Genomic DNA, 23,575 nt, shown 5'->3' with positions numbered 1-23,575 from the left:
AAAATTGGAAACGTATTTGCTAATTTTCAAATGGTGATTTTGATGATCAACATCCATTTGGTCAATTAGTAAGCAAGTTCGTCTTTAGAATTGAAAAAAATCAAAGAAAAAAATAAAAACTCATCTTAAAAGAGACAATATATGAATTTGTCAAATTCGTGATGAAGAAAAAAAAGGTTTTAATGATGTGTGGAAGGTTGATGTTTTAGGGTAGTTGTTTTAGGGAGATTTTTCGGTGGTATTCTTTTGATATTTTGAGAATGATTAAATGTTATATAGATTAATTATTGTTATTAGATTTATAAAGAACAAATCCTAGTTGTAATGAACATATATAGTTTAAAAAGACTTTAGTATTAATTTCTCTGTTAAAAAAATTATGGTTTGAAAATTAGATTTCTAAATACTGGTTTTAAAAGTGGATTTTTGGTTAAAAAATCTGGTTTAGAAATTAGATTTTTAAAAACTGGTTTTAAAATTGAATTTTTGGTTAAAAAATCAAATTTAAAACCGATTTGTATATAAAAACTGGATTTAAATATCAAAACCAATTTGAAACTGGTTTTTATTTTTCCAAACCAGTTTAAAATTGATTTCTCTTTTTAATCCGGTTCTAGTTTGGTTTTATAAACTACAAAACTGGTTCTAAAGTGGATGCAATTTGAATTTTTTTTAAAATTCAAACTATGCCCATCCCTACCGTTGGCAATGAAACTAAACTTATTATTTGTTAACAAGCCTAGAGTATTCAAGATAGTCAAAGATGATGTTACAAGTTGCCAACATGAACAAGTGGTGTCTACTAAACATGTAGTCAAAAAAGGTCAAAGATTACATGAAGCTTATCAATTATGTTTTATGTTTGAAATCAAAGTTTGTGGCTAGAGTTTATCGCAATTATGTAATCATATGTTGACATGTTTATAAAGTAGTAAAACAAGTTGCCAACTTGCTATGCTGGAGACTTGTAGAGGTATTATTTAGAGTTAATTAAAATTGACTTAGTAATTAAAGAAATTGACATATTCAAGTCTATAAATAGTCATAGTAAGTAGTAATATTATTTAAGTGAAGTTCATAAGTTGATATGAGCTAAGATTGAGAGTCTTTACTTTCTCTTATTGTAAGAAAAATGTAGACTATTGTCAGATTTATCGTCACATTATATGTGCGAAAATAATGGTTAAGATTTTTTCCGTCAGATTCAATTCGTTTGAGAAATGCACTATGGTAACACTGTTGATAATATCATCAGATTACTTCCACAAAAAATGACGTGCAGAATCACAAATCTAGGTAGGTGTTACCGTTGGATTTAACAAAACAATTGACAAAAACAAATTTCAAAAAAAAAATTTTAAAATGAATAGCATTTATTATCGGATCTATCCCTTGCAAAATTCAACGGTAAAATGGAGAAATAAAAACTAAAACAATAAAATAAATTTGTTGAGAATTTCCGTTGGATGTGTTTCATGCAAAATCCAATGGAAATTAAAATCAATATTAAAGAAAAGAAATTTAAATACTCAATTACATTATAATTTGATATTTTGTAATCTAAATATAATTGTAAATCCAGTTTCAAGGAATTTGAAATTCAATTATAATTTTCATTAAAATATTAAATAAAAGTACCAATAACACAAATAAAAGAGTTAAATTATTTTAAATTATATAGATAACAATGTCAATTATTCTAAATCATACAAAAAAAAATTAGGAATTACTCAAAATATACATCCTACAAGTCCACGTAATAATTGTCGATGTCGTCGCCTTGCTGATCTTGATCATTCTAATGTTGCGGCAGTGGTACATGTGCTGATGACAACCCCGAGCTTAGTCGAGCTCGCTTCATCTCATATAGTATGCAGCTGTCTTCTACCTCATCTTGTGGATCTCCTCTCGATCCCTCAAGATCTCCACACAGGCTGCCTATATCATCTCGTCTTTCTCCTGCTAGACCAACTCATGCTGATCGAGGTGAGCGAGCAACTCACAGATGCAATCCTCATCCTTGTCGTACTATTATCCTCACTCATCCAAACTCTATGTGAGGTCATGAACCCACGCACGCAACTTGGCCATTGTATCGTGAGATGCCAGAAGAGCACTCGTATCCGAGGAGGCTGCTGCTAGAGGACCAGATCGAAGAGTACTGGTGAAACATGATCCTTTTTCGTAAATGCGATTCTTGTATGACTTTGCAACCATGTCACGCCATATTGCATTTGGATGCACCAAAACAACAACATTCGATTCATTGCCTTCCTTAGCACTCTTTTGAGATGCCAGGGTTCGAGTCTATATTTTTGCCTCATATCACCTATGCAATTAAAATTGTTGAAGATCAATATTAACAGGAGACTTACATTTAATTATCCTATATATATCTAACAAGCTCTAAACCCTAATTAAACCAAATTACCATAAACCAATTTATACATTTACTAAAAATAGACTAATTTAAATAGGAAATTATTTGTTTTTTGAAAGAAAAAACTTAACACAGTAGATGGAGCATACAACCAACAAAAGATAAAAAAATATTAAGAATAGTCTGTAAAGCAACTCCTATGTCATTTTCAACATAATAATCAACAACAGGAGGTAACTACCATGCTATTCCCTAAAGCAACAAAACGACCTATCATAACGCATTTTGCTAGTTCTGCTGTTTTATTTTGAAATATGAGATCATTTATGCGCACCCAAATATTTTATGTGATAGAAAAGAACCCAACTAATCGCTTCTTTCACATTTCTTACTTTATATGCATAGTTAGCCTTCCAACTCTCAAAGTTCCTTTTTATGGTACTTGGGATGGTCCAAGTATGTCCAATATTAGCAATCCATACACACTACACCGGTCAAGTAAAATGACAAGTAACAAACAAGTGTTGTACAATTTTAATATTTTTTCATACATAATGCATACATTATTACTTTGTTAAATGGTACCCTACAAAAAATTAGTCCTTAGTATTAACCCAGTCTCCTAGAACAAACTAAGTAAACAAGCTAACTCGAGGCCTAATCAACCTTGTTATAATTTTCAAAACTAATAAAAAAATTTGCAAACAATAAAGCATTGTTCTTAAAGGCACAAAAGTTAAAACCAAATAAAATCAGCACCTTAAAAAATAAAATAAGTATTCTTTTTAATTAAATATACAAAAAATAAAAAAAATAAAAAAATAAACTTAAATAAATTAAAATCAAATTAAAAACAAAAAAATTATAAATAGCAAAAAAGCCAATGCTTTGCTTTGCTTTACAAAAAAAATTGATGCTAACCAAATCATGAAAATGAAAAAATAAAAAATTTCAAAAAAATAATTAATAACCCTAACTGACTGTGGAAAAATTTTCCCACGGGATGGGGATAAAGGAAAAATTCTCCTATAAATTTATAAATTTACTTAATTGTTCTTAATAGTTTATTTCTCATATATGTTTTTTTTTGTAATTTTACATGCCATATATAGAGAAACTTTAAATTTCTAATCCTCATCTACATAACCCTTCTCTAATTCAGAGATCTCTAACACCGTCCATACTCTATCCAATCTCTCTGTAGCAAATCCCCTTGCCACTCTCACTTCTCACTATGTCGTCACCCTTCACTGTGTTGTTCTCTCTGTTTGCAGTGTTCTTTCTTCTCTTCGAGGATGCGCTCATTCTCCTTTCTAAAACTTTGCCATTGTGTCCATTCTCCTCTCCGCTGCCACATCTCCCACTTCATCTTATGGATGGATACTTGCAGCTCTACTCCTATGAAATTAATGATCAGTTAGAATTATCGAAGAAATGAAGAATAGAGCTCCGCGGGAAATGCGGCACGTGAAAAATGGGGATGAGGGCAATATTCTCCCACAATGGGAATAGGGGGCGGATACAGGGAGCAAATCTAGGTCAGGGACGGGGAACAGGGAGGCATCCCTCGCCCCTTACCCTGCCTCATTGCCATCCCTATAAACCTACCTTTGAATCCAAAACAAGGGAAGAAGAGAGAATGACTCAGCAACAGCAGCGCGCGAGGGAATTTGCTCCAATAGAGGACATGTGACAGGGGGCACCGAGGTGGTTTTCATCCATTTGAAGGGAAGAGGATAACGGCAACGACAGTGGCTGTAGATGGCTAACGACAACAACAAGGCCAGCAGCAACGACGTGGAGTTAGGGAGGGAGGCTATGGACGTTGGGGTGACTTTTGGGAGGAAGAGAGCATAGGGAAATGGTTTCGTCAAAATGAGGGGAAGGCTCGCAACTTTTGTTTAATTATCCTTATACGTAATTACTCTCAAATTAATTTGACAGTAATTTAAAATTGATTAATCAAAACGGTGCGTTTTGACTAGCGTCAGATCCAATTCACGGTAAATAAGAGACCAAAATAATTTTTTTGGTATAATATTATCGTCAGACAAATCCAACTAAAAAGTCGACGATATCGTTTGCGCATTTTTAATTGTTTTTCAGTGGCATATTTAGCATCGAATTTTTTAACGAATTTCAAAATTCGACGATAATATTCATAATAACTCCATTTCAAATATTATTGTCATAATTTTGGCTGTAATAGTGACGAAAAACTTTCGACGGTAAATCTGACGATTTTGAATATTTTTTCGTAGTGTCTCTATATATTAAGAAAGTTAATAGAGAGTAGATATATCAATATATGTATTATTATTGTAATTTTGTTCCTCTTCTTAGTATATCATTATATTGTTGAAAAAATTTTTACTAAAATTATGTTAGAGTTGTTGAGGTTTTTATGCAAGTGAATAATTCTGGATGAATTAATCGTTGGTATTTATATTTTCAATCACAGTATATATAGTATCAAAATATGTGTTTCAAACTTCCGACTAAGTTTAATTTATATTTTTTTAGTATTTTAGTTTTCTAATGTCACTACAATATTTTTTGCCTAAGGTAACCATTATTCAAAGCAATGTTTAACAAAAGTTGCCTTAGATAGGCAAAGACAACATTTTCAGCCAGTTGCCTTTAAATGGAGCAAAGATAACAAAATTTTGTGCAACTCATAAAAATAATTGTCTTCGATATCTAAAACAACATTTACAAAACATTTTAATATAAAAAAATTTCAGACAATATTTTTAAATAAAGATACAAAATTTTATAAGAGTTATCAAAAAAATTTAACAAATACTATTTATAAAAAATTACCTAAAATTATTCATAGTTAAAATTTTTCGAGAGAAATTTTTGATCATATTCCCACCTATTTTATTTGTTTCCTCCCAATAACTTTAAAAAAATAAATAAAAACTTATCACCAAAAGAGTGAAAGTTCTCTAGCTCCCTAAAAACCCAAAAATCATTTAAAATCCTTAGCCCCTGAAACTCCAAAACTCCAACCACTTTCTCCAGCAACAGTGACCAGCCCCACGATGCTGGTTTTTCATGGTGGTGCGCTTCTCAATGATGCTAATTCTCCACAGCAGTGCACTTCTCGACGATGCTGGTTCTTCATGTGGTGGGCTTCTTGACAACGCTGGATCTCCACGAGTAGTGGGATTCTCGATGACGCTAGTTCTCCACGAAAGTGCACTTCTTGAAGACACTGGTTGTTACTGCTTCTACCCGAAGAAAATCTCATGTCCTAAACTGTTCAAGCTGTGATGTTGATGGTTTGATGAACCAGAAAGGATTAAGAGATGGAGAAAAATAAGTTATTCTCATCGTTGAAGAGAATGAAAAATCCTCTTAAAAATATATGTTGAGTTATTACACTTTATATACTATGTACTTCTTATGTACTTCGACTAAAAAAATTACAATAAATAAGTGATGAGCAGATATTTTATACGCTTTTTGATGCTATTTTCCTAGTGTTTTAGTATATTTTGTTAAGTTTTATTATGTTTTAGTAGGTTTTGATGAAAAATTCACTTTTTGGATACTACTTTGAGCTTTTGTGTTTTTTCTATGATTTTAGGTGAATTCTTAGTGAATTTGGCAAGTTTTGGCAAAGTCTGATTCAATGCAAGGAAAGCATAGCAAATGCTGTCAGATTCTGATCTCAGTGAATTCAAACGAGCATTTCTGGAGCTATATAGGTTTAAATGATGCATTCTCAATGGTGTTAGAAAGATAACTTTCAGAGCTTTCCATCAATATATAATGGTTTATACTTTTCTTTGGATTGGACTGCCCAATATGGGCATTGAACGCCTAAACTACCCACTTTCGGGCGTTCAATGCCCCAAGAGGACAAAGTCCAGCGTTGAACGCCCAAGCCTGGCATTCAACGTGCCCAAGGGAGCTTAAGGCAGTGCATCTTATCCCCTAGTGGTCGTTGGACGTCCACTTCTTCAAGTTAGAAGCCAAGCTCAGTCCAAACACTCACCAAGTGGGCCCAGAAGGGGATTTTCGTACCTTTCTGCTTAGTTTAGTTTACTTTTGTAATTATTATTAATATCTTTTTAGGTTTAGTATTAGTATATATAAGGGAAGATCACCATTGTTTAGGACCTTCTCCACCACATAAGAACATACACATTATTTTTTGTACAGTATAAGTAACTAAGCCTCTTAGGTTAAGGTTAGGAGCTCTTTGATTCCTATGAATTAATGTAATTACTTTTCTACATCAATCTATGTTTGATTCTATTCTATGATGCATTGTCGTTCTTCATCCTTATGAATTTGGGGTGGAATGAAAGTATGACCCCCTGTTCTACATGAGTTCTTTACGAGTCCTAACCCGGATAGTATTGAGCTATAGCTTGAGAGTCCATCACGGGTTCCAACAAGTTACTTAGGCTAATTGGGATATGTGACATGAAATCCTGTTAGTCAGGGGTAATTGAGGTTCCTGTGGCTCTAAGGGCTAGAATCATAGAGCGTCATTCTTTGATCCGGAAGATTCGACCTTGTATGTGGCGTTTTGAGTAGGATCATCAAGAGATTGAATTGCGCACGCTTCACCATCTCCCAGATTGATCTAGCCTATTTGGGTGTTTGGTTTGGATCTGAGAAGATTAATGACCACGACCAATGGCTTAATCACTTATAGCCTTGCCATTGAAGGAATCATTTATCGTTTGAGTAGTTAGTATGACGTGTTAATCCAGAAGAATAAGCATCTCCGAAGCCTTAACTGAATTCTCACTACTATTTCCATGCTTTATTGTTATTGCTTATTTATGCGCCTACAACAAACAACAACTATCTTTCTATTCGCCTGACTAAGATCTGTAGGAGAACAACAGCTTGCTAAATCCGGCAATCCTCGTGGGATTCGACCCTCACTCACCTGAGGTATTACTTGGACAACTCGGTGCACTTGCTGGTTCAGTTGTGCGAGTCACAAATTCGCGCACCAATAAGCCTACATCTATTATTGATAAAAAGATAATCTAGGTAACATCATCTCACAAGCTAGAATTGTATAAATCTAACAATCCTAGCTTGGAAACATTAGTAAGAAAAGGACCCGGTGGCAGCGCTTTGGTAAGAAAATCAGCAAGTTAGTCTTTGGAATGAACTGGCATCAGATGAATGAGACCAGAAAAATGCTTTTTCACGAATAATGTACCAGTCCACTTCAATATGTTTGGTTCTTTCATGAAAGATAGGATTATTAGCAATGTGAGTGTCTGACTGGTTGTCACAGAATAGAGACATAGACTTTTGAAGCGGCAAACTAATGAAATCTATTAAGAAAGATAACCAACTAGCTTCACAAGTGGCAACAGCAAGAGACCTATATTCAGCTTCTGCAGAGGACTTGAAAAATGTGGTTTGCTTCTTACTCTTCCAGATAGTTCCCAAGCATGAAGTAATAACCAAAAATAGAACGATGAGTATTAGCATAGGTAGCCCAGTCAGCATCGACAAATCCGGTGAGATGTAGATTAGAAGTAGAGGAGAAGAATATACCAGTTACAGGTCTGCCCTTTAAATATCGAAGTACGCGAAAAGTAGCCTATAGGTGAGAAGTGGTTGCAGTCCAAAAACTGGCTCAAACGTCCCATGATATTGGGTCTAGTGTTTGTGAGGTAAAGGAGTCGGTCGATGAGCTGTCTGTAAGTAGTGTTGTCCGTTAAAATGGTACCGGATTCCTTCGAGAGTTTCTAACTATATCAAAAGGAGTGGAGAGAGGCTTGCAATCTAGATAACAAAAATCCTTGAGAAGGTCCATGACATACTTCTACTGATAAATGTGAATTCTAGAGTTAGAGCGTGCTATTTCCATTCCCAAGAAGTACTTGAGATCACCAAGATCCTTTATTTTGAATTTTTCATCCAAAGATTTCTTGATGGAATTGATTTCACCAATGTCATTCCCAGTTAAAACCAAGTCATCAACATATATTAGAATGGTAGTAAAGCTTTTGGATTGTTTCTTGATGAAGAGGGAATGATCATAAAAAAACTGCTTATAACCAGCATCAACAAGAGTCTGAGTGAGCTTAATATTCCATTGTCTGCTTGCTTGCTTAAGCCCATATAGAGACTTTTACAATTTACAAACCAAACCTGGTTGTGACACAGCCAAACCGGGTGGTACTTCATATAAATTTCCTTATCCAAATCTCCATGAAGGAAGGCAGTATTGACGTCTAGTTCTTTCAAATGCCATTTCTTTACCGCTGCTAATTCTAACATTACTCGTAGGGTAGTCATTGGATAACTGGACTGATGGTCAGTTTGGCTAAACTTCTTAAATAAGTTCTTTTAAAAAAGGAGTATAAAATATAAGGACTTTTATTAATAACAACTTTTAAATAAGTTATTTTGTGTTTGGAAAGTTATTATAGAAGTCTTTGTTTTAAAGTTGTGCATTAGATAGGAGTAATAAAATAACTTTTGAAAATAGGAGAAGTCACACTTTTTAACTTCTTCAAAAGCTCTTAAATAATTTTTTGAAAAGTTAAAAGTTTATCTAAAAAATTGTACCAAACACTATTAATGTAACTTTTTATAAGTCAAAAGCTAAAAAAAGTAGCTTTTGGAGTTTTCCAAATGGACCCTAAGTATCACCATAATCCACTCCTTGCACTTGAGTGAATTCTTTTGCAACTAGCCTTGCTTTGTGCCTTTCTATGATACCATCGGGACTGAATTTTACCCAAAAAATTCATTTGCAACCCACAACCTTCTTTCCTTTTGGGAGTTTAGTGAGACACCAAATTCTGTTCTAATCTAGAGCTGTCAATTCAGCTTGTATTGCATTTCTCTAACATTCATGTGTAGCCGCTTCCTCATAAGTGCTAGGTTCCAGATATGAGATGATGGCTAGAGAAAGAGACTTATATTTTGGGATTAGTTTATCATATGATAAGTGTTGTGAGATAGGATATACAGAGTTAGAGTTGGCGAAGTTGCAAGAGTGAGTTGTGTGGGTTATCATACAATGGTAGTCCTTCAAATAAGCAGGCAATTTCTTAACTCTTTCAGATTTTCTAGTGATGCAGTCATGTGTGATGTCGTAGTTTTGTTATGCAGGTGAATTGTTAGTGTGTGGTGTGGTAATGGGTGCAATGGTGTGTGAGAAAATTGGTGAGTGCATTGAACTTGAGAAATGTTCATTTGAATATGTGAGTGTGGTAGGTGTGGGTGATTACAAATGATGTGAGGATGGTGTATCATATTGAAAAAGATCAATGCATTGTGGAGTACGAGTGGGTACCGCATGAATGTCAGTGCTAGTGGAATGTGAAAATGAAAAATAAGTTTCATAGAAAGTTACATTTCTAGATATGAAAATTTACTTTGATTTTAAATCAATAAGTTGAAAACCTTTTGTTCCTAATTTAAAATTGAGAAAAGTTATTTTTTTGGCTCTTGGGTATAATTTTGCTCTTTAATTTGTTAATGTGGAGGCATATACAAGAGAACCAAATACTCTTAAATATGAAAGGTCAGGTAAATTACCATACAAAAGCTTATAAATACTAGCATTATCTAGTTTAGTGCTGGACATCCTATTAATTAGGTGAATAGCGTGAGAAACTACGTATTGTCAAAAACAATGTGGAATTCCTGATTGAAATAATAGTGCTCTAGCAACACCTAAAATGTGCTGGTGTTTTCGCTCTACAATCCCATTTTTCTTTGGTGTTTCTACACAAGAGGTTTGGTGTAAAATGCCAGTTGATGCAAAAAAAGATTTTAGAGTGAATTCTGGCCCATTGTCAGTCCTTATACACTTAACTTGTTTTTCAAATTATACTCTGGCAAAACTCACAAAATTAATAACCAATTATGATGCCTCGGATTTGGTTTTCATAAAAAAAATCTAAGTAAATCTGCTCTTGCCATCCACCACAGTAAAAAAATACCTATGTCCTTCATTGAAAGGGACAGAAATAAGACCCCAGATATCCATATGAACTAAGTCAAAACAATCTTTTATTTCAGTGGTACTAAGATCAAAAGATAATTTCTTTTGTTTTTGCAAAATAACTTGAGCCACAAGGAAGTTTTGAATCAATACAATCTATAAAAGGATAATACTTCTTTAGTAAAATCAATTTATGCATGGGTATGTGTCCTAATCTAAGATGCCAAATGTTGTTATGCTCATTGTGTGAGCTGTTGTGGGATGAGTAGTAGTCGTAGTTGCCGCCAATGAATCTTGCTTTGTTGGAAGAGGGGAAAAGTCAGAGAATTGTGGTTCTCTACTCATTGTATATAACCTTCTATACACTCAGCAATGCCAATCATCTTTGATGTGGATCGATCATGTATCTCACAACACTTATCATTGATTAACAGTTGACCATGTAAGTTTGAGGTTAATTTTGACACAGAGATCAGTTTAAAATCAAAAGAAGGAATGTATAAAATATTTTTGATAAAAAAAGTTTTCAGAGAATGTGATTGTGCTAATGATGGTGCTAACAGTTTTGGTCCCATTTGGCAATATCACATTGATTGGAGTAATATTTTGAACACTTGCAAAATCTTTTAAGTCAAAAGTCACATGATTGTTGCACTGGAGTCAATGACCCATAGTGCAGATTTTTCTCTGGTTCTGACTACTTCTCCCAATCTTTGTTTCCTTCATCTCTGACATTTGCTCTCTATTTTTTACCTTCTTTGTTGGATACAAAGCAGTTTTTACTTTCACTGTTACCTGATTTGTAATCTTGTTTTGTGTTTGGCAGCTCTATACTTTCATGCCGTGTTAGTGACATGCAAGGTTTGTTCTTTTAGAAATTTTACTTTGAGGTTACTTCTAAAATTGTATAGTTTGTATGGGAAAAAATTTTAGGAAAAAAATTTAAAATTGGTAAACATGTGAATGGTTGCTTGAATTATAGCTTGTTTTAGGGTTTAAGAAAGTTTGTAATGAGAGTTTCAGTTTGTAAATTTTTGTGAAAAAATAGTAGAAAAAATTTTACTTTTCTAAAAATTTTGCTTTAGTAGTGTTGTTGTTGAGTGAATTAGAGTTAGTGTGCATCAGTTGATCTAATGTTATTTGAATAGAAGTTTCAAGTTTGTATGTAATTTGATTGATCCAATTATTGTGGTTTTGCTGTGGGTAGTTTAATAAATTTGTTGAAGTGGTTTAGTCAACTGAAGTTTTATTTGCCATAATAGCTCCAATTGGTATGATTTTGCAGTTGTTCTTCTTAAGAGTTTGATGTTGTGATTGTTGGCGCTGGCATCATTGGTTTGACCATTGCTCGTCAGTTCTTGACCTCTTCCGACCTGTCTGTTGCCATCGTTGACAAAGCTCTCCCTTGTTCTGGTTTCATTAGCGTAGGTTTTTCTTTTCTTTTCTTCTCTTAGATCTCAGATAAGCCAAAAATATATGTTGAAATTTCACCTTATGTGATTTGGACATGTTAGAACAGTGGATCACATGGGAGATAACCGTGTGGTTAAGGGTTTTTGAACTCTAAATAAGCTTATTAGAACATAAAAAAATTTAAGCATAAATGAATTGAGTTAAATTATGATTCATGACATAGAGCAATGTTGTTACTGTTTGGTTCATTAATGAATTGTGTTGAATTATGATTCATGGCATGGAGCATTTTTGTTGTGATTTGGTTCATTTAGCCAAACCTTTCTAGTGAGTAAGTCTTTATATCCACTGCTTTAATTTTAATGTACTTGAATTATTGGGCGTGTTTCAATTGGTGGGATGGTTTCTACATATCTTTTCTAGTTTGAAACAGGAAATCATCACTTTGTGTATCTTTAAAGTTGTTCTTTGATTATTTTTTTCAATTGTCTTGCTCCAATTTCTTCTGTCATTTGAAACATGTATTCATAGTGTTCATTAAATGCTTAACAGACATACTTTTTGGCATTTACATTTGTGACTAATATTTATCAATTATCATATTGAAAGAACTTTTTTGAAAATTTAACTTATCAATCACTTTTTAGACACTATGTTATGAAATCGATTAGTGAATGTAATATAGGATCTGTATTTTTTATATGTATATTTTCAGATAAAAAGTTAGAAAACTTTTTTTATGTTGTATTTTGGTTAGTTGTAGAATCTTTTTCCTTTTTTTTTTGTAATTTGAGCTACTTCTAAGGAAGGAATATCTTTGGATTCACACAAAACTTCTGAAAGTGATATATGGAATCTAACTTGGAGAGGCCATCAATTGTGGAAGATGCTGCAGAAAACCTAAAAGAACAAGACATGAATCCTACGGTGGAGTTGGGTTGAAAAAAAAATAAATGTTGTATTTGTGTATTTACCAATTTCTTAACCAAGTATTTAATTTAGTTCGAAACTACGTAAGAGAACTCATTATAACAGATTGAAATTGTTATGTATGCTCCAACTAATATCATATCCTTTAGATATTTTTGAGAAGGTGAAAACCTAATTTTATAAACCAGTTAAAAACTAGTTTAACCAAACTACACTGAAACTGAATTAAAACTGTTTTAAATAAACCAGTTTTATAAGTAAAATAACTAAAATGATCAAACTACAATTTTTATAAGGAAAAGTATGTGGAACCAAAAGGGACCAGCCAAAAAATAAACAAAACCATATTAATCTTAATTAATTTAATTTTAATTTATTTTTAATAGTTGTTATTAATTGCCGTACTAAAATGAAATCACCCCTTGACTAATATGTTTCAACAACCCAAAAATCACTCCTGGGATCATGGAACATCTCATCAAGCCCAATTCAAAATTCAGCTTCCATTTGGTGAAGCCCGAATCAAGCTTTCTCTTCCCCTTGGTGGTGCAATTCATTGTTACTCCAATGGATCATTGACGGCGCAGATTAGAACTTCCTATCGCGGCGGCTACAGTGTATGGTTTGGAATTGGTTACATCAGTAGCGCTAACCTCATACAGTCAAACAATCAAATACAAGGCTACGTTGGATCACTTCCGGAGGAGAGCATCTTCCATGGCGCTTTCACCCACTGAAGGAGGAACGATTAGTGAATTGACCAATCCAGCACAGTTCAGTGCGAGTGAATTAGTCATTCAAGAACAAGAAGGGTGGAAGGTATACTTCATAAGCTTCTCCTTGGTTTTTGTAAATTTTGTAACAACGTGGTATTTGAAGCATTGTTATTCATGCTAATTAGAATTTTTTTTACTTCAAAAAGATGTGTGATGCAATTTTCTGTGATGGTTTTCATATGACCCATTCATTATATAATAAGGAATAAATATTTTAGTTTATCTGGTGGATCCAAGCTTCTTATTAGCATAGGCAAACATACTTGAACAACAATTGAGACTTTAAAAACAGCAAGTTCATTGATAAGAGATTCCAATGATGACACATACATATAGGTTTCTTGGTTCGAGTTGGTGTCATTCTTTACATACAGCTTAATAAACTAGGCAATTTTCTGTTTTGTCACCAATGGTTATCATATTTTATTGTAATCTTTTCAATGAAACAAAAGAGAAGACAATAAAAATCACGATTGTTAAATGGTTTAAATCTGCCGTGAAAATGGACCAAGAGAATTTAAAACAAAAAAGGCACAAAACGCATTGATATCTCAATGCAGTGCACGCAGTCGCTAATGTATAACACACGAAACAATGAAATCATATACAAAACCATCCAATTTACAATGATAAGAAACATCCGAGTCCCTACAAGAGACACCATCCACCTAAAATTCTAACTACTGTAGCCTGATCACGACCGAAGTCCGTGCAATGCGTTAATTACCAGCAACTTCACAATTCTAGCAATACAAAACAATGTGAAAAAAATAAAGAATACCTCCATTTAGTTAACACCACGCGAGTTAATGCACATAAGTGCCACTTTAAGTATAGACATGACCAAAAGGGTTATGTACACCGATCAGAGTTCACTCAATATTATCAATGTGCAATGAATTGCTAAATGAACTAGTGACATCACTAACTTGGAAAAACATTGCTTGAGAATCCTGAAATAACTGATATATGAAACCTGCTGACGAGTATCTAACAAAAACATGAGCCACTCACTCATCAACGAAATACTAACAAGTTCAAATGCTTTAAACATGACAAAACATAAAACAAATCCAATACCATCCAATTTACAATGAAAAGAAACATCCGAGTCCCTACCAAAGACATCATCCACTTAAAATCACACCTAATGTGGCCTGATCACGACTGAAGTCTGTGCAATGCGTTAATTTGCAGCAACTTCAGAATTCCAGCATTAGATAAAAAATGATATAAAAATAAGGAACACCTCCATTTAGTTAACACCACGAGAGTTAATGGACAACAGTGCCACTTAAGCATAGACATGACCAAAAGGGTTATATACGCCGATTAGAGTTCACTCAATATTATCAATATGCAATGACTTGCTTAATGAACTATTGACATCACTATCTTGGAAAAACATTGCTTGTGAATCCTGAAATAACTAATACATGAAACTTACTGACGAGTATCTAACTAAACATAAACCACTCACTCATCAACGAAGTACTCACAATTTCAAATGCTTTTAACATGACAAAACATAAAACAGATCCAGAACCATCTAATTTACGAAGTAACAGAAACATCCTAACTCCTAGCTCAAGCACCATCCACTCAGAGGTTTACGATTCATTGTCACCATCAACTTGAGAAAATCACCAACATGAAATGATAAACCTGTAGCAAAACAGGAATTATCAGGCTCACAAGAAACTAGTTTAAGACGAAAAATGCTATATTAACTCGGTATTGAGGCGGATGTTGCCAATGTCCAGTATAAAAGTTCTCTGTTTAACTTGGTAACTCAGCTAGGCGAACCATGATGGCTTGCTTTACCGACCAATTTAGAACAAGTCTCAAGAATCCAAAACCAATCAGATCAATCTCCGCAAGCTTGTCAACCAAGTTGTTTTTTGACAGCGTGCTCATCATATCATGAATGTAGTTGGGCGAGCACCGGGACTCTAACAATTTTTGGTAATTGTCACAGTAGCTGTAAGTCACACGTAAGGTAATGCCCGAATGGTAAAAAGTGAATGGTAGACCTCATTTTACCTTTTTTCCCATGTTGGATGGGTTTCACTTCAAATTAATCCTACTGAGGTATCACAAGAAACAGCCCCTCAAAACTGTATATAGGAAAATAGCAACAATTTCACCATCTAAATTACAGTCATTTCAAAAAATAAACGAAGAAAAAATAGCTACTTAAACAGTGATTATTAAAATCTTAATTGAAGTTGATGTGCTTAGAATTATGGATATTCTCTACTAATTAACAATGCCTTCAAAGTATATCCAAACCAACCACCGATATAGTATATAAATTCAATAATAATAGTGCCACTAATTTAGAGGGACCAATATTAATAAAAATCATTCTATAATATCAATCGATTATCATTGTGTCAAAAAAAAATAAAAAAAACAATTATTATTGTACTACATTTTCTCACTAATAATAACTTAGATGGACGAAGACATGATCTTTCCGAATGCAAATAAAGTGCAGAACAAATGTTTATTAATATCTTTTGTGATTGTCAAACAAAATTGAAAACATTACATCTTTCATCTAATCAAGTTGTCACAATCAGGAAGCTCTGATTGTCTTGGCATAGCTAATAGGAGGAAGAGCACTATTGGATTCATATAACTTCGGGGTCCCTATTTTGGCAATAAGCTCCAATCTTATTGAATTTAAAATTTTTGGCGAATAGTTATTATTAGAAGGATGCAGAACCAGTGTGAAATTGAATAAAATTTTCCATACTTTCAAGAATTTGTCAAAATCTGAATTAAAGAAAAAATAATCTATTTATTCTATTTTAACACCCAATTTCACATTTAATTTCACACTATATTTTCAGCATGCAGAACCTTTTAAATCTATTTTCCAGTTGCGGCAAGAAAGTCGCATTGTAGTGACCAATTTCTGTTCATGCGTAGAGATGGTTGGCATATACATAATGAACCAGCTTTTTTAAGAAGTAAAAAAGAACAATCTAATGTTATTTCTTTCACTTTTTTCTTGTTTCAAAACAAGCAATGTATTTTTTTCTAGTAACAAATCATTCACTCAACTATCCAAAATTATACAATCATAAAAAACATTAACAAATCATACACTCAAATATCCACAATTATTCAAAAAAAAATGTCACGTGATTTAGCAATATCAAAGAACATCTCATATGAACACCGTTCCTGGTATCTAAACCTTCGAGCAGAACATAAATATCTAGCCTTTACCAACTACAATTGCAATATCCAACCCATATAGGAGCTACATCCAATCTCTACCAAATGCAACATCCGAGCAAAACATCAACAACAGAAGACTTCTAATTGAAGTCATGTTATACTTTAATTATTCTTTTTTGAATGTTGGGACCATGCTACTTCATACTCGGCATGTTAACAGAGGATATATGGACCATTTTTTCTCAAAACTAGTAATCCATTAGTTCATCATACCATGCCCCTTGCCCGATTGCTTTTTTATTTTCCATTACTTCTCGAAACATGCATAGGAAGTCAAAGGGAACATCTACCATACCTAACAATTAGTGTGACACGCGGAGGGATTCCAAGAAGTTTCGGCGGCGCCGGGATAACCCACATGCAACAGTAGCGGGGCGTCGTTCTTTTCCCGATTTTGGAGGCGTGACGGTCGGTTCTGCTAGGCGCGGCGTTGTAGCGTCTGCAAAAGTGAGGGAAGACGGTTGCGATGGGGTAGCTTCAGCTGGGTCGCAGTGCCCGGAGAAAGGAGGGGAGAGGGTTACGCGATGTTTCCAGAGGTGTGGCGCGGGTGTAGAGAATTTTGAAATTCTGAGTGGTAAAATGGTGAAAAGATGTAGGATTTTCAGAAATGGGTGAATATGGTTTACCACTTTACCTAGGTCATATTTGGATGTTGCTGATGAGAGTTGGGCTATTGGGTCCTAACCCAGATATATTTTGACTGAGTTTTGGCTAATATATTTTTGGTTACCTAGTAATATTCTTTTTATAAACACTTGGTATCTATCACTACAAGATTTATATTTAATTAAGGGAATTTTTTAGTAGAAGTTTTTAAAAATTCCCAAAAATCAAAATACACTTTATTTATTTATGACAATTTATAAAACTTTCGATAATAATTAATTTATTAAATTTAAACTTAACCCCAAAAGAAAAACCCTACGTAGCACTATTGAGTTTTCAAAACTCACCGAGGTAGAGAAAAGAGAAGAGAATGGCCATCGACAAAACCCTAAGTTCTCTACCATCGGTGTAGCTGTCGTTACATTCGTCGGTTCACCGCCGTTGCAGTCGCCTGGTTCCGCCGCCGTTGCCGCTACAGTTGTCGCAAGAAGCTCATGAATCGAGCCACCTCCTCTATCAACATTATGGTTTCAGATCTGGTTGCTCTGTAGCTATGGTTGCCGATGCAGCTTCCGCCACCGTTGTCGCCGCAGTTTTCGCCAACTTTGTCGCGGTAGTTTCTGCGGTCGAAAGCTTCTGAATCGAGCCATTATTTTAGATCTATTTTCTTCTCTGATATTCTTCTTCTCCATATTTTACTTGTCTCTATTTCTCTGCTTCTTTAAAGTTCCAATTGAGCAACCAGCTTAGGGTAATCATTCAAATGTGTTAAATCAGTGCCTAATACCATACTTATTTTGACAATGAAGCAATTGCCATTTGATTATTACGTTAACTGGACTCATGATTATAGAATTTTACCATTCTGCGGCATCCTGCAAATTGAAATAGAATTGGAAATGGAAATGGCTTGTCTGAATATGCTTGCATGCTTTTACTTGTTCATACTTTCCACAATTTCATGTTTTAATTTTGGTCTTTATTACTTCTCTTGCAGTTATTCTTAGCTACTCAAGAATACTTAGCCAATTCTTAGTTGCAAATGGCATTTAGTCTTTTTGTTGTTGAAATATTAGATTCCATTATAAGGTGTAATTTTGGAATTCTTTAATATAAAATGTGTTCATTATAAGGTGTAATTAATAGTGTAACTAAGGAGTGGCAAAATTGGATGATTTTATAGTAAAAAAGGAAAAGTGAAATAAAGAGAGAAGGAATGAGGAAGAGAGTGAGTCACATGGGGTGGGGTAGCGATGAAGACTTGGGTGCAAGGAAAATGAAAAAGGCAGGTATGATTTAATCAAAAGGAGGTTAATTAATTAATATAATACCACAGTGTTAAGCAAAGCATGGGGAAATAAATCCAATTAAGAAAAGGAGCAAAAAATAAAGTCATTGTTAATAAAAAAGTGTCCTAATCTTGTTGGACTCCCCAACGGCTCCGCTCTGTTGGAGTCCTTCATAGCAGCATCAAGTTCAATCAATTTGAAGGTCCTAATCTTGTTCTCTCATAATCTTGATTTAATTGTGAATATTCAGCTTCTAGAATTTGAATAATTTCTAGTAATTATTTTTGTGCTAAATACTAATGCATTACAATGGTAGCAGATTTCAGGCAGAAAAGCTTATATGAGATACTTGGATAATATTTACAAGCAGAACGACATCTCTTGATTTATGCCTGTGGAGATCTTCAAGGTACACTGAATTGTATATTTTTTCAGTCAACAATATATATAACAAATGTTGCTGATGCTTATGTGGTTTTAGTTTAATAGTTCCCAGTTTCATAAGGTGGAAACTATTGTATTTTTGTCCAAACCATTTATTGAATCACAAATTTGTTTTTTGAGTTTCATACTATATCAACCTCTAAGAGCTATCATTGTAGTTATTTTAGAATTAAATTTGCTGCACTTGGACCTTCTATGAAACCTTAACTAATGTTTTATGTCTCTAATCATTTATCCAATTTGCCTTTTGTGTAGCTTTGGTATGGCCATGTGATTGCTGAAGCCATCTTGCAAATTGCAAACTTCTCTAAAAGTAAGCACATTTTACTTGTGACCATTGCCATCTGAATTTTGTTGGAAAAAAATGTTTTTCTGATATTAATATTAGGATATTACTATAAAGTGCATCTTAGTCTCTAACACACCCTGCATTGCAAGTATTGCTGATAGAAATATGAGACAAACAAATTTTGCCATATTATGGCAAGTTAGAAGATATAATTAAACTTAACTACCATAGACGATTTGCTGTTGTTCTTTTTAAATGCAAATGGGTTGACACTACTAGGGACAGAGGCTATAAAAAATACCATTGGAATTTCAATTACGTCAATTTCGATAGATTAATTCACACGGGTGAGCGTGAGGAATATGAGCCTTATATTGATGCATCTCAAGCACAAATAGTGTATTAATAATATGGTAAATAAAGGGTGAAGTATTGTTGTGCCTGTCAAGCCAAGGGATATATATGACATGGGTCAAGGAAATGAAGATATAGTGTACGAAAATAAGCCGTATCAAGAGCAAGAACTTATTAGGGATTATTTGTTTTCTATTTTCCTATAAATGATTCTATTTATTAGTGATACCTTCGTCTCTAGTCTATACTGTTATTATACATTTCTCAAGTTTTGTTCATCACTTCAACTTCATCTATTGTTTACTCATATGCTGCAATGAACACCTATAGCAGAATGATTTTATCAATCGTGCTTGTTGGATTTATTGATTCCAGGTCTCTTTTGGTGGAGGCATAGGTAGCTTGGTTACGTTCTTGATACAATTGATCATGGCGTCAGTCTGAAATACCACAATAGGGTTATTCAAGTCAGATAAATGCCATCTTCTCTTTGCAGGTACTGTAATACTTAACTGTAAAATCATCGTAATGACCATGAAGTGACCATGGCAGCATTTATGCAGCATGAAGCTGACCATTTTCTAGTTGCTTATGTAGTAGGAATACTTCCTAAAGGATATAATCTTTCTAGTTTGGATGCTTTCAAGAAGGAGGGATCCCTTAATGTTCAAGCTGGCACTGCTTTTGTTGATTTGAGTTTATTGAAGAGGTAGCTTGCTTTCTTTCTTTAGTCCTTACATGTTTTAGTTCCATAAGGTTTCTATTTGTGACTTTGAGTTGGACTCCATGTCCAAATATGTAACTGATGTATTAGTTGCATTCTTTACATTGAACATTTTGATTATCATCATGTTCTCTGAGATGCATTTATTTGATGTGCTAAAACACTGCTGGACTCTCCTTGTAGTGTATTTGTTAGAATAAATGAAGTCTCAGCTCAAAGTTGCTGCCGTTGTTGCTATTAGCTAGCTCTGGATTAAGCACTCATTCCATCGTTAGTGCCACCATTGACAATACATTTAGTTTAGTTTAGTATCATAACTACTTATAGAACAATTGGTACTTGACTCTCTTATTGATGTCACTACACTAGAAGGATAACTTAATATTAATGATATTTAAGCATTTGTATTTGATATAGTAAGAAGTGTATTGTTTTAGTGATTACTAGTTTATAGAGGTTTTTTACTTAGTTTTTGCTGCTTTTTGTTGTTAGTAGATGAATCTTCTGAGACTTACCTAAACAAGTAAAAATGTAGATGTTCTTCTTTCAAAAGTTTGTAGTAACTAGCAAGCATGCAATGGTTTTTTATGTGTTCAACCTTTATGGTATTTGCGTTTTAGCTCTACTATGTAGATGCTGAAGATAGAGAATCATTATGGACATGCTTTTGTGATACCAATGGATTCCCTAAAGTTGCAATAGGTGTTTATAGCTCTGGTCGCTTTAATCTTACAACTGCACTTAGGGTATCTTCCTTATTCCGTTTTGCTTCCATCTTGAAAGCTTTTTAATGCTGCTAGTGCTAAACCAATTTTTATTGTGCTTTTGATAATATGGATGCAATTGCAGTTGGAGACCACAGTTTAAAATTAAACTCAAAATAATTAAAGCAACATAAATTAACTTGATAATGTATTCAATGTTAAAAGGTCTTTCATTCAGGATTGGGACCTTTAGTGTAATTATATACTATTGAGGTTGCAGGAAGATTTGGTGAACAAAATTTTAGAGCTTAGTTTGTGTGTATGCTTTAAATCTTTTTCGATATGTATTTGTTTTATAATTAAATTCCAGTTACATTTACATATAGGCTAATGATGTTGAAAGCAAGCCTACTATTCCCTTTGATGCTAGAAGATCAGCTAGTGATAGCAACGGACATTCGAGAACAAATATTTGAGACTTTTATGTAATTAGATGGTATTGAAATATTGAAGTTGTTGTTTTATTTTACTTTAAAAAAAACATTAATAATTATGTAAAACAATATCATATGCAATTATGTTTGGAACTAATTGACATTGAGAATTTTTTTTTTTTTATATATATAGAGTTATGTCTTATATTGAGGAATTATGTTATAAAAGATTTAGTTTTTAAATTTTGATATTAAAAAATAAATTTTTAATTTGAGAGTATGTAAATGAGATGAGATTAATGAATGATTTGAAATTAAAAATAAATAAATAATTACAGGATTTGTGAAGGTTTGAAAATCTTACAAAATAGTTATTTTTTGTTAAATTAAAAAATCAATTTGTTAAACTGCTACAAAAGTTATTTAAAATTGCCACAAAAGTCTAATATAAAATTACCACTAAATACATATAAACCCTCCTCTTGAATAGATTGTAGAGGTTTTTAAAAACCTTCACAAAAGATTTAGTGGCACCTCAAATTTTGAGGTTTAGAAATCCCCACATTATTTGGCGGAGGTTATAAACCTCCACAAATAAAAAAATGTCACAAATAAATAAAAATCTTGTAGCGTATATGTTGTTTATTTCTTTCCTTCCTAATTGCTTGGTATAAACACTTGCATATGTATATGTTGTTTTAATGGTATTGTGATTAGAACACGTTATTATATATGTATAGTACTGGTAGATTACTATCCCTATTAATTGTCAATAATTTATTTTTGAGACTTTTTAAGAAAATGTGTCTTTTTGTCTATTTAATTATATTTGACTGTAACTTGCTTATAGTGGGATAAAGTTTTACGAGATAAAGGCAATTTTTGACACAATGGTGAAGTACAAAATCTTTAATTTCATATGAAAATATATAGTTTTTTTAAGCCTATGAAAAAAATATATTTTATTTACTTATGTGTATTTATCATTTGACTTGATAATTTAGCAAGTATATATATCTGAAATTTTTTTAATTGGCAATTAAAACACCTTTCTATATATATGCAATATATATTACCTTATTCTTCCTATATATTGTTTAATTGAATTTAAATATTTAAATATTGTTAGTATGTGCTATATATCTTTTAAATGTCTATAAATTTCAGAAAAGCAAAAAAAGAAATTTGCTTTAGATATAAAAAAAGACAACTTAAAAAATTTAATAAAGTGTTACTTTAGATATTGAAAAAAAATAACTCCAAATAAACTTAGATTATTATTGTTTTAGTTATATGAAAAAAGGAAAAAAAATTATACAAGTGTTATTTTAGATATATAAAAAAATAACTTAAAAATATTTAGATAAATATTATTTTATATATTAAAAATACAACTCATAAAAAATATTGTAATAAAATTTTATTAATGTGTTGTATTTAAGTCTTCTAAAACAATTCATACATGATTTTTTTTTAATAGAAAAGACAATGTTTTTTAAAGATGGTCACGGAAAGAGTTCTTTTTTATATAAAAACTGTACAGTTAACTGTATAGTTAACTCCTAAATAACATGTTGTCTTAAATCAAAGATAATAGCGGTATAGTTAACTCCTAAAAAATATTACGTTTTACCATAAAGTGTTGCCTTTGATAAAAAATAACACTTTTCTTATCTACATTTTGTGTTGAAATTTGTGTACTTAAAAAACAAGTACATAACTTAAGCTCGATGAATGAAGAGTACCTTCGGAAATATCTGCCAGATAATGATTTGTTTGCCATCCAAAATATCTAATTTCTTAATCGAAAAGTATGATTCATCATATATATTTCATATATCTTGAATTGCATTGGTCTCAATATATATATTATCCATAGCTGAGGCCAGTGTTTATTTGCCAGGTGAATTCATTCCATTTTCATAGTTGATTCTGATGAAGGATATTTCCATCACAAACATAAATATCTTTGTTTTGCTTTTAATCAAAGGCTCTTTCACTTTACACCCATGTTGAAAAGCAAAAGATATTT

General features: G+C 32.8%; 1 long non-coding RNA gene across 3 annotated transcripts; it reads left to right on the top strand.

The window, feature by feature from the left end:
* The first annotated feature begins 17,634 nt into the window (after positions 1-17,634).
* On the top strand, positions 17,635-21,729 carry LOC107493965 (uncharacterized). Of its 3 annotated transcripts, none has more exons than XR_002363879.2 (7): positions 17,635-17,918; positions 18,303-18,796; positions 18,914-19,003; positions 19,294-19,351; positions 20,057-20,177; positions 20,282-20,390; positions 21,496-21,729. It is a non-coding gene; the product is annotated as an uncharacterized LOC107493965 (long non-coding RNA). The 3 variants fall into 3 exon arrangements; XR_001593142.3 differs by having other exon boundaries at positions 20,279-20,390; XR_008010661.1 differs by lacking the exon at positions 18,303-18,796 and having other exon boundaries at positions 20,267-20,390.
* Positions 21,730-23,575: the final 1,846 nt, after the last annotated feature.

Source organism: Arachis duranensis, chromosome 6 (assembly GCF_000817695.3).
Source record: "Arachis duranensis cultivar V14167 chromosome 6, aradu.V14167.gnm2.J7QH, whole genome shotgun sequence".
Taxonomy (NCBI): domain Eukaryota; kingdom Viridiplantae; phylum Streptophyta; class Magnoliopsida; order Fabales; family Fabaceae; genus Arachis; species Arachis duranensis.
Note: the sequence above shows the minus strand (reverse complement) of the source record. Positions and strands in the feature narration are given on the sequence as shown.